The following is an 11,194-nucleotide window of genomic DNA, read 5'->3' as shown; positions in this document are numbered from 1 at the left end:
CTTTCCATCCACTCTTTCTGACTTAAATCCTTACCTTTCTCCTGTAAAGGTGCAGTATTATGTTCTTTTCAAGGCACATAGTGTGATTTCATAGCATAATCAAGTAACTATGTTCCATTGAGTTATAAAAATGCTGCATAGATCAAATATGAAATTTTACTGCCTGATTTAACACCTTGAAATTGGGCCTCTGTCTCTTCAGGAAATCATCACAACATTTCTCCTCTATTAACTTTTTAACAACTTGTAAAGCTGCGGGGGAAGGCTGCTCTGTGAGTCGGAAGCCTGGAAACTGCAACTCTGAGGAGGAGCTGTGCCTTGAAGGCGGAGCTTGGTCCAACCAGGTGTTTTGGACAGCTGACTAATTGCCATGGGAGATGAAAGGATTTCTCAAACCTGTATGACAGAATCCAGACAAAACTGCAGGTACGTTTTTGATATTGGAATAACATCAGAACATGAAATAAAGCTCAAAAAGTTAGATTTTACATGACACTGCCTCTTTAAGTCCTTCCTTCTGCCCTACCTTCGTATTTTTCTTCTTCTGTTTTCCTTGAGTTTTTCCTTGTGTCTGACTTTAGGTTCTTATCTTGTCTGTTTCTTAATTGTCTTTCCTTCCCTTTGTCTTTTGTGTATCTTTGCTTTCAAATATTTGTTTTTGTGTCTGCCCTCATCCATTCCTTGCCTTCTTCTTTTCTGTCTTCCATTCCGTCTTCTTCATGTTTGCCCTTCTGCGTCCTTTTTTATGCATCCCTCCTTTGGCCCGTTTCCTAATTTTATTTCCGGTCTTTTCTTTCTTCTGTTTTTTTATGCCCTTGATTCTTTCTATCTTTCTGTATGTCCCTTTTTCCTCACCATCTTTTATATCATTTCTTCTTCATACTTTCATATTGTGCGTTTAAACAGTCTAAGTATGGAAATGCCTTGGTCTTTTGCGTGAAAAATCTGCTCAGACCATGTAGAGGACCAGTGCAGAAATTACCAGGGGTTATGTTTTTTTTTTCTAATTTATTTATTTTAATCCGTAGGAGTCCCATGCCAACGTTGGGTCATCAAAAAACAAAAATAAGCTAATATCTGTGCAGTGCATGCCTAATTTGCAGATGAAGCATCAAATTAAAATGTCAGGAGGCTGGTTGGAGGAGCCATAGCAGTGGAGTCTTAGTGTTTAAATTTATGTCTGAGATTATACCATTTTCAAGGAAGGTCCAATTTGTGCAGCAGCATTACCGGAGCAACACCATGTTATTAGTTTCAACAATTTTCAGTCGTGTTAATGCCATAAAGGAAGGAAGGAAGGCAGGAAGGAAGACTCTATGCCACCTAGCGGGATGTGAATAACCCATATATCTCGCCACCAATTAGTATTAGGCTGTACTGTAAAGTGACAGGAAACTAATTCATAAATACTGTAGTGACATGAAAGAGGAGGGAAGCCTTCCACGGAAGAAAAATAAACTGTCAGTCTTGCAGAGATAGGAGAACATCAACGCAGCCATTCCAATTACTTCAAGGTTAACTATGAAACACTAATAACTTCAGGGAGCTGAAGAAACAAAACACTGTTAGCTAATAACATAAGCAAGTCATTTAGACTGATTGATGCAACATATTAGCTTGCCCTCCCTTTTCCCTCATTCTCTTTCTATATCTCTCTCCTCCTAATTTGCTCTTTCATATACCAGAGCTGTGCCTCCTATTGGCAGCCCCATCTCCATGGCGGCCGTGCGCTGACACAATAAGACGCTCCCCTCGCTCAGCTGTAAACCACAATCAACTGGTGAGCGACTGGCAAAGATTTATCATCAGCTGCAGAACTCGAGCTCTCCTAACGTGTGAGCTGGCACACTCTGCAGATAGAGACAGAACTGCAGGCACCGAGTGCCATTACTGTGCGAGACAGAGGTCAACCTCTCTGGCGCTGACGTGGAGTAGCAGCCGTCAGTAGAGCTGCGCCAAGTTTGTATTAGGTTCTAAGCAGACTTTGATAAGGGACTTCAATTCCAGTGTACATTGTTTGTTAAATATCAGCAGTAAGTAGATTTTGAAGAAAATACTTTTCCTGACTCAACTAGCCGGTGCGTATTTCTCCAAGATATAAAGTACTCAAGTTAAGCTTGATTTTGTATGTGGGCTTCTTTAAAAACACAAGACTAAAAGGCAGGCAGCAAAGAATGTAATCAAGAAACAAAGTAATGGAGGTAGGGCACAAGGACAAACCCAAGGACAAAAGAACAGGGGAGAAGGAAGTAGACAAGGAAGAAAAGAGGGAATGAAAGAACTGCGAGAAAGATGGAGAAGAGACGTCTGAAAGGACATGAGAAAAAAGGAAAGGAGTGAAGAAAACAAAGACGGAAGTACATGGATTCAGAAGAGGTAGAAAGCAAAGAAAGAAACAATGAAGGACATTTTCCTTCTGTAATGAACAACAGAAGAAAAGAAAGTAGAAATGACACAAGAAAGAAAAGTAGGACACTGGAAATGAGGGACAGAAGAAAAGAAAGACATGAGACAGTGTGGATGGCATTGTGAAGGAAAAGAAGGAAAGAAGCAAGTAAGAAAGAAATGAAGAATAGATTGAAGGACATAGGAACAGACAAAGGAAGGCAAGACAGAGACATTGAATGAAGTCTGGAAATAAAAATATTTCCCACACTATTTTTTTCTCTCCATACTTATCAAGACCCGGTAAATAGTGAAATCAAATCCTGTAATTTTTCAGACTGCATAGGAACTCTTGTATGATTACATAACAATAATTACATTGGTACATTGCCATAAACTAATTTACAAAGTCTTGAAGCCTGCAACAGATTAAATATTCTATTGTGTGTGTCAAAGCCCTAAGAGCTTTATTTATTTATTGTTATTGCTTTTATCACAGAAGTAACATGGTGTGTTTCCTACGTGGTCATGCTATGATATTTGCTTGTTAAAAGTTGAATAATAATAGCTCATTTTGAAAACAAGCCCAGTGGAGATTTGAGCTCATGTTCTATTTTATCATGAAAATACTCTTCTAGGAGTGCTAATTAGGTCCCCCTTCATTTCCATTGAAGTTAAGGCGAGAATCTCAGCTCATTTCCATGCAATGTGTGTGTGTGTGTGTGTGTCTGTGGGTCTTATTCTTGGGTCTATTTGAGGTAAAGATGAAACAGCTGTATGTGGAGTTCATGACGTTGTGGATTACTCGCAGATGTGCTTCAGCTGAAAATGAACACTCGAACGATCTGATTGCTGAAACCTCTTCAGCACATACTCGTCTTTTGTTTGTTCATCAGCCTTGAATGTCGCACATCCTTAGCACTGCAGATGATGCCACATCAGAGAGATTTAAGACATTTAAAAATCCCCTAAAAAATAACAATGAAATTACGAAAAAAGTCACATAAACAGGAGGACAGCAATGGTTTTGGGCGAACTTGTCACTAAAAGCCTGAGCCGAACAAAGACAGCCCACATCTCAAATGGCAACAAAAAATTGAGACTACTGACATATTATTTCCACTCTGCATGATGTTACTGTTGAACACGAGCTTCCTGTGAGACTTCACTGAAAGTCCATTAAAAAGTGAGGTTTTGTAAAAGCACAGCAAGAGCTCATGAATAAAGCTGCCCTCCTTTTTGCAGAGAAAGATCTGTGGGTTCCTGTGAATCAGTCACAACAGCACGCAGTAAATAAAAAAATCTATTTATTTTATTATATGACAGCTTTCATCTCAGTCAGATTGCTGTATTTAAAAACGGTGGCATACAAGTGCAAATGATGTTTGAACTGGTCTGTAATATTTAATAATTCCACAGCTTGTTGTTTCCCCCTAGTGGTGCAAAACCTTCAACATGAGCATTACATCGCTGAGAATACTGCAATGACTGCAGGTTACTTTTTTTTCTGTCACTTTGGTGCATTTTTCAGGTCAGAACTGAAATTCTGAAAATTACTTGTTCAGTCTTCAGATCGTTGTGTCAACTGCACATCAAAAAAGCAGTTTCTAATTCACATTTCTGATGCTTTTGTACATCCATCCAAGTGAGTATGTAAAATTCTCTGCTTATTCCTACATTTTCAATTGCTTCTGTCATGTTTGTCAGAGCATACTGCATGGGTCTCTGCTGAATAATCTTAACCTCATGCTGTATACGTCTTAGCATGCAAGATGCTGGAACAAGTTGTCATATGTCAAACATATTTCTTTATCTTTTTGTTACATTTCCACTTTTTTTCTAAATCTGTTGTAAATTGTTATATTGCTCCCAAGTGAATCCTACGTTTCTCCAACAAAGATGAAGCATTGAACAAGTGATCAACCAGTTTTCTGAAATACCTCAAAGATGCATTTTACATAATATCATTTTGCAAGTATAAAGTATATATAGCCAGAGCACAACGCAACGTTATGTAAAATTAAAATCTTTATTAACTACTTGAAGTGTTGCAAACAAAAGTGCTAAAATAGTTGTCAAAATGTGTCCATCAAATTTTTTGAAAAGTTTCTGAAAATGTCTCTCAAATTGAACACTTACCTTTGACTTGAACCTCAGTTCATAGTGAAAAATGGACAGTTTTTACAGCTTTACTCAGGATGTCTCTTGTTTATTATAGATATATATGTACTTTGCTTTTTCACAATGCAAATTAGACAATTGAGAAAACTGTAAATAATTAATAAAGTATTGATTCTAGAGGAGCTTTGTATTCTCCATGTTTCAAATATGTATAAATTCTGAAAAAGTCACAAAAAATAAAGTAGTGATATAAAAGTATGAACATTTAAACAATCCTTCCATAATATCTGACAATAGTTATTATTTCTTTTATCTCTGTCCCATGACAATGAGAGCAAAGCAAAACAGAAACTAAATAAAATCAATCAGTTCAATACATAGGTCTACATGAAATCACTTTCTTCTATATTTTTAGTTTTGACAAACACGTGGGCTTCCCCACAAGCAGAGAGGCCAACTGCAGCTCTTCAAATGTTACAAATGTTTTAGCATCAGTTCTTGCACAAACAGCCCCCTAGGCAAGCCCTAGCCTCCTTCTGTTACCCCACACACAACCAAACACAGACTTACTCCCATGACAAACCCTATTCGACAAGAAAACAGCAGCAGCAACAACAAAAAAACCCAAAACGTATTTTGTAAATCATCAGAAACCATAAGAACTACAGGACAGATCAATAGACAATAGATCAACACCCAGATATATAGATAGATAGATAGATAGATAGATAGATAGATAGATAGATAGATAGATAGATAGATAGATAGATAGATAGATAGATAGATAGATAGATAGATAGATAGATAGATAGATAGATAGATAGATAGATAGATAGCAAAATGCTGTGCAGATTCCTTAAAAAAACAATGAAGTGCAACATGTGCACTGGTCACAAAGCCCAGGGGTCTTATTGATGAAGCTGGTACAAAACAAGTCCTAAAAACAGGTATGTAAAGTCATACTTCCCTTCCCTCACAAAGGTTGTGATCTATAATAAACCAGCTTTATCCCTCACACCAACTCTGACCCATGCATATTGTATACGCTTGTTTTGGAGACAGAGGGAAATGGTGACAACAATGGTGGGTTGGGGAATTAAAGCTGAACTGCATCACAATTCCCTTAGAAATTATGGAACTTCAGTCATAGATCAACTTTATCATAACCATCCAAAAATGCGGTGTGATATATGCTTCCACTGCTGAGCCATAACTACAAGAGGATTTAGCCAAAGGGGTTAATTTCAAGCTGCAGTTTACAAGCAAACAGATGAAAAATTATATTTTCATCTATTCTTTTAAGTCTCTGTTCCATATTTTAACTGTAAAACAGCTTGCCCAAAACCTACGGAGGCTGCAGTAAAATAAAAGCAGCCTCCTGTGATCACAATCTGAGTACCTGTCATGTCTAACCCAGAGGACAGGGAGTATATAGTTGCTTCAGAAAATCTCATTGCCTAGGATATGCAGCCAGTGATAGGGGACATCAAGTCAAAACACAGGAGACAAGATCATCCAGGCGTGATGGGATTGTACTTTTCCAGGAAAAGGGTTTTGGCCTTATGCAGGACTTTATGCTAATAATATATAGCAGTAGTCACTGACTCACTGAAGGAATGGAGAGTGTTGTGCAACACAAATAATTACACACATAAGGTGCTAAACAGTAAAACATCATTTAACAAAGCTTCAAGGCAGATAAATTGCCACAAGAAATTTGAATAACTGAGGTACTCAAATCATTAATTGAATTGTTACAGCCCTAAAAGACCTAAAGTCATGCTTACTATTCGGAATATCAATAAATGCCCTGGCAATATTTCTACTATACTGAATGGGACCTAGTCCATTCAGTAAATTAGGAAAATGTTCAATTATTCATTGTAAAACATTGCTGTTTCAGGACTGTTTTTCTGCACTTTTCTCTTTTGTCCTCATCAAGGCGGTGTTGCATCCCTCTACACCAGCCTTAGTATTAGTGAAGCATCTCCTTCAGGTGGATAGATCAAGGGAAGTGAAAGTCTATCCAATTGAACAGATACATTTGAAGATGTAAAACATGGATCAATGATCTTTAACATTGGTTAGTCTGTCATATATTGCAACCAAGCCGGTATTGGTATTGTGCTGATGATTGTGGTTCAAAATATTGGGAAGCTCTAATACTGTTGTAGAGTGTTTTGTGTTGAGATTATGTAGGTATTGCAGAAACGTGAGTATGTTGACAATTAAGATTGGAATGAAGTGTCTCCTTACACTGTTTCACATTTGGAATAGGAACAGCCAGCATTTGCTGGTCATCAAAACTTTCTTCACTCTTTGATTATCTAACCATCTTAAGTTTAAGTTTTTACTATAGTTTTTTACACTTTTAGAGCAAAAAGTGTTTTTTCTATTAAAGAAGTAAGGCCTTCAGTTAGAGGAGAGGGTTATCTCTATCATGTCCCATTTGGACTGTGGTTCTGATCCATCACTAAAAACAATGTTCTTTTAAAACAACTTCTATTCATAGAGTGAAAGTAAGATTCTCAGATTAGAATATAAATATTGAATTATTTTTCTTGAATGATTCAAGAGATCTCAAAACAATGGAGATTTCTGTTGATTTGTGATGTTTTGAAAATTGCACATCATCCAAGGTTGAGGAAATATGCTTCCCTTTGCTCTGCTGTTGAAAGGTAGATGAGGAATGATTGACACCACTCTCTTGTTTGCCTGTTTAATGTAGCACTCTAGCCAGCAGGCAGTTTTCTTAGGTAAAGTAAATTTGTTTGGAAGTGAGGAACAGCCTCAGAAAAACTCTACAGATTGGCTTGATCCATGTTCAGACTACACAAATACAGGCAGACTAATTCACAAAATAACAAACATGCATGTTTCAAAAGATGACACAGTCTTTTTACTCTTTAATGTCTGTGGTGGACTTCCTCTAGGTTGGTGCTGGTAAAGGATTAGGCTTCAAATCCAAAGTGATGTCTATAAGCTCCTTTGAATTCCCACATCCTTAAGAATATGATAAAACAACAGAAGACTGAAATAAAACACCAGATGTGGGACATGTTCCCTCTGTGGCATACTGTATTCACAGAAGAAAATTACAGTGGGATGACAGAAACCTTCTGATAACATCCTATGATTAAGTGAAAATTGTTGCTTTTGCCCGTGTAAAAACCCACACTGTGTCTCTCAAGTTTAAACCAGCAGACACCACCGGCACAAGCAAACTCGTTCTCTTCAAACCTAGGAATAATGACACAGCTGACATCTTAATGGTAAATGAGCATAAACAAAGCCTCGGCTTCAAGACAAACTGTCAAGTAAAAAACAAATGCTGCTATTCTTCAGCGCAAGTCCCACAATCCAACGCATCCAAAAGTCAATATTCACACTTGGCAGCTCAGACAAAGATGAAGATGAGGTGCGAGAAGTACAAAACATGGTGCAGTCTGGAGCGGGCCTGAAGCGCCACATGCCATCGATTCAGAGAGGCTCCGTCTTTTACATGCGGGAGAGTTTGTTCCAAAGCTGATATGCTAAAAGGCCATAACAACGTAATCGCAGTTGTATATTTTGCTATTTTTCAAAAATCAACTTAACACCACAGGTGCAGAAGAGACGCAGAAGGCAGATCTGACTCATTCATTAATGGAGTAGCTATAAAGATGAGAAGCAGTTCTATGGAGACATGGAAAAGCAATTATACACCTGGGATGTTTTCATATGTTCTTTATGTACTTCTACAAATGTTAATATGTGTATATTTAGCTACATATTTTGTGGAAATGTTTTGCGATAGAATAATACAGTTATTTGTCAGCATTTATTTTAAAAAACAATAACTTTTTTAAAACTTTTTTTTTTTTTCAAAATAAAAATATGAGTTGTAATGCAACCCTTAGGTCCAATTACCTAACTGGCCGACTTTTGTGGCATGTCCTCGCAGCACTGCACATCTAGAAACTTAATGTTTTGACTATTCTTCTTTTCAATATAGAATAGATAATTCAAACTGTATGGAGCGCTTCCATTAAAATTAGTTTGTAAGTTTTATCACAGCTTCTCAGTTTGTTTGTGTCTACACTTGACTGAGCCATTGAAACATCTAAATATGCTTTGATCTTAATCAGTGTAACTCTGGCAACTCCACACGTGAAGATTGCTTTTAATCAAGTCTAGACATGCCCTGTATATGGCCCGAACCACGTTCCCTGTCACTCTAACCAGCTTTCCAGTCTCTTCCAAAGAAAAACATCCCCTAACCATTATGCTACCAGCTTTGCTTACGTACAGGTATAAAAGTAAAGGAGACAAATATCCACAAAATGCTTCACTTTTTAAGATTTGTATCATGAATTCATGTACCCATTTCTTTCCGACTCACAATTTTAAAATCCGTATACTTTCCAGGCACACTCAAACATCTATGTTACCTTCCGTTGTTATAAAAATTCTATACGTATAAAACATGGCATTTGACTTGGTGATATGATGCCTTGAAATATGCCTCAGTCTCTGTAAGAAGCTCCTACTTTTCTCATTTAGCATGTTACCACAACAATGTTCCTCCATTATGTCATTTGCAACCCATAGAAGTGTTGAACTGAGAAATTGTTTGTATTATAAGCTCAGCAGATGCTCAGTTCCAACAGGTATTTATCGACTGCTGCTGCCGCTAGTCTGGTGGAGCAGAGTGCGGAAGGCGTCAAGGAGGGGTGCTCTGTGAGGAGACCGTAACTCCAAGGAGAAGCTTTGGGGAAAAAAGTGGCACTTTGTGAGAGCAAGTGTTTAGGCACCCCAACATTGCTGCCAGGGGAGATTCAAGGATTCCTCAAACATGCATGAAAAAATTAGAGCAACACTCCATGCGTGTTTTTGATGAGGGAATAACACTATAACATGACATAAAGCTTAAAAAAAAAAAGTCAACTTCACGTAATACAGCCTGTTAAAATACATTGAAGTTTGTGGTTGTAACATGATCAACTCTGAAAAAGTTCATAGGGCTTTAACAATTTTACTATACACTGTAAGCCGAGGAGGTTTGAAATGTTTTGTGATATCTGCTTCTGGACACTGATAGAAAGTCAATTTAAAAATAAAGCAGACACACATTTCACCCCAAACTGTGCAAATGAATATACCTCGTGGCATAAATTGTCAGGTCAGTGCACAACTTGTTTGACCTACAAGAAGAATATAAAGCAATGACAGAGGGAGCCATATTGTATTGATTGATAAATGCATTTTCCCTCTGTGTACAATTGGCTATCTGTCAGGGCCGTGAACATCACCAGGAGCACAAATATGACCTTCTTCCTTATTGCTTGTCTTTTTGTACTTCATGGCCTTGAATCCTCAAGTTAATATCTTAGCAATTTTCAAAACTGTGGCGACTCTGACGAATGGAAGCTCTGAATACTGAAAGAGTGGTCAGGACAGCTTAGATATGGAATTAGTTTTATTCATGAGGAACATTGTAATATGTGAGAACTCTGTTTGGTGCTGCACGGTTATGTAAAAGGTGTCTAATCCACTCCATTCCAGCTTTTATCACAGCTATCAAAAAGCTTAAAAAAAAGCAAGTATTTATGATCATGCAAATGAGGGCAGCTCTCAGCCCACGTTTTGTTCAGGGGAACAAAAAACCCTGAAAAAAATAAAAATGGTTCTGCTTTCTATCTGAATCCACTAATATCCCCCTTTTTCCAAAGATTTAGAATCTATTAATTTCCCCATGAAGACGCTTCTTTACCTGACTGTTTAGTAATTTGTAACAGCTTTCTTCTCTTGTCCTTTTTCTTCTCATGAATCAAGCACTCATTTAAAATGACTTTGAAAATAATGAGGACAGAACAATGCAATGACAAGGTTGTTTACGAACAGATGATTTTCTTCAGGTATTTAACAGTGTTTGAAATGCATATCTCAAATTTTGAAAATGTTGATAAAAGCAATATTAAAGCAAGCTTGTCTGTTTGAAGTTGTTGGTGAAGAAACACAAGCTTCCCCATGGGCATGGTCCTTTGATTGAGAGATACTGTATGTTTAATTGATCTTTTTCTTGCTTAATTTATTTGCAAACCTTCAGGTTTTTTTTTCCAAACTGAGTGTCCTAAATTTGCAGCTATATGCTGGCACTGTTCATATGCAATATAGAAAAGTATGGAATTCAATTTAGGTGTTTCTCTGATCTGGTTAGATCCGTCCTTCTAGCCAGCCAGCCTCTGTTTTTTTTTTTGTTTTTTTTTTGCAGGTTCTGTATTTACACTCATACATGTATTTTAAAAGTATTTGAAACTCTAGACATTTGTGTAGGACTAAGTATAGTGTTTTGACATGAGAAATGCCCCAGAACCCTTTATTCTGTGTTTGAAAGGGAAAACAAAAACAACACCAGCTTTTCAACTAAAAAATAACAGCAATGTTCTTTAAATCTGTACCTCTACAAACAACCAGTGTCCAGAATCCAGGGTGTTACTTGCCAGCAGGGATGAATATAGATTTTCAAACTCATCTGCGTCTCGTCGATAAATCATTTAGGACCAGGAATAGTTTTCACTTGCCCTGCATGTTCACAGTTTGAATTAAACCAGCAAACAGTAACCAACTCTGGAAAAGCTTATAGTAAAAGCACAGCAAGCAGGTGTCTTGTAAGTGTCAGAGGATTCAAAGAGTTGCATAAAAAATT

The sequence above is a fragment of the Xiphophorus couchianus genome, chromosome 7, assembly GCF_001444195.1.
Source record: "Xiphophorus couchianus chromosome 7, X_couchianus-1.0, whole genome shotgun sequence".
In the NCBI taxonomy this organism is placed as follows: domain Eukaryota; kingdom Metazoa; phylum Chordata; class Actinopteri; order Cyprinodontiformes; family Poeciliidae; genus Xiphophorus; species Xiphophorus couchianus.
The sequence above is the reverse complement of the archived record's forward strand: the minus strand, read 5'-3'. Positions refer to the sequence as shown.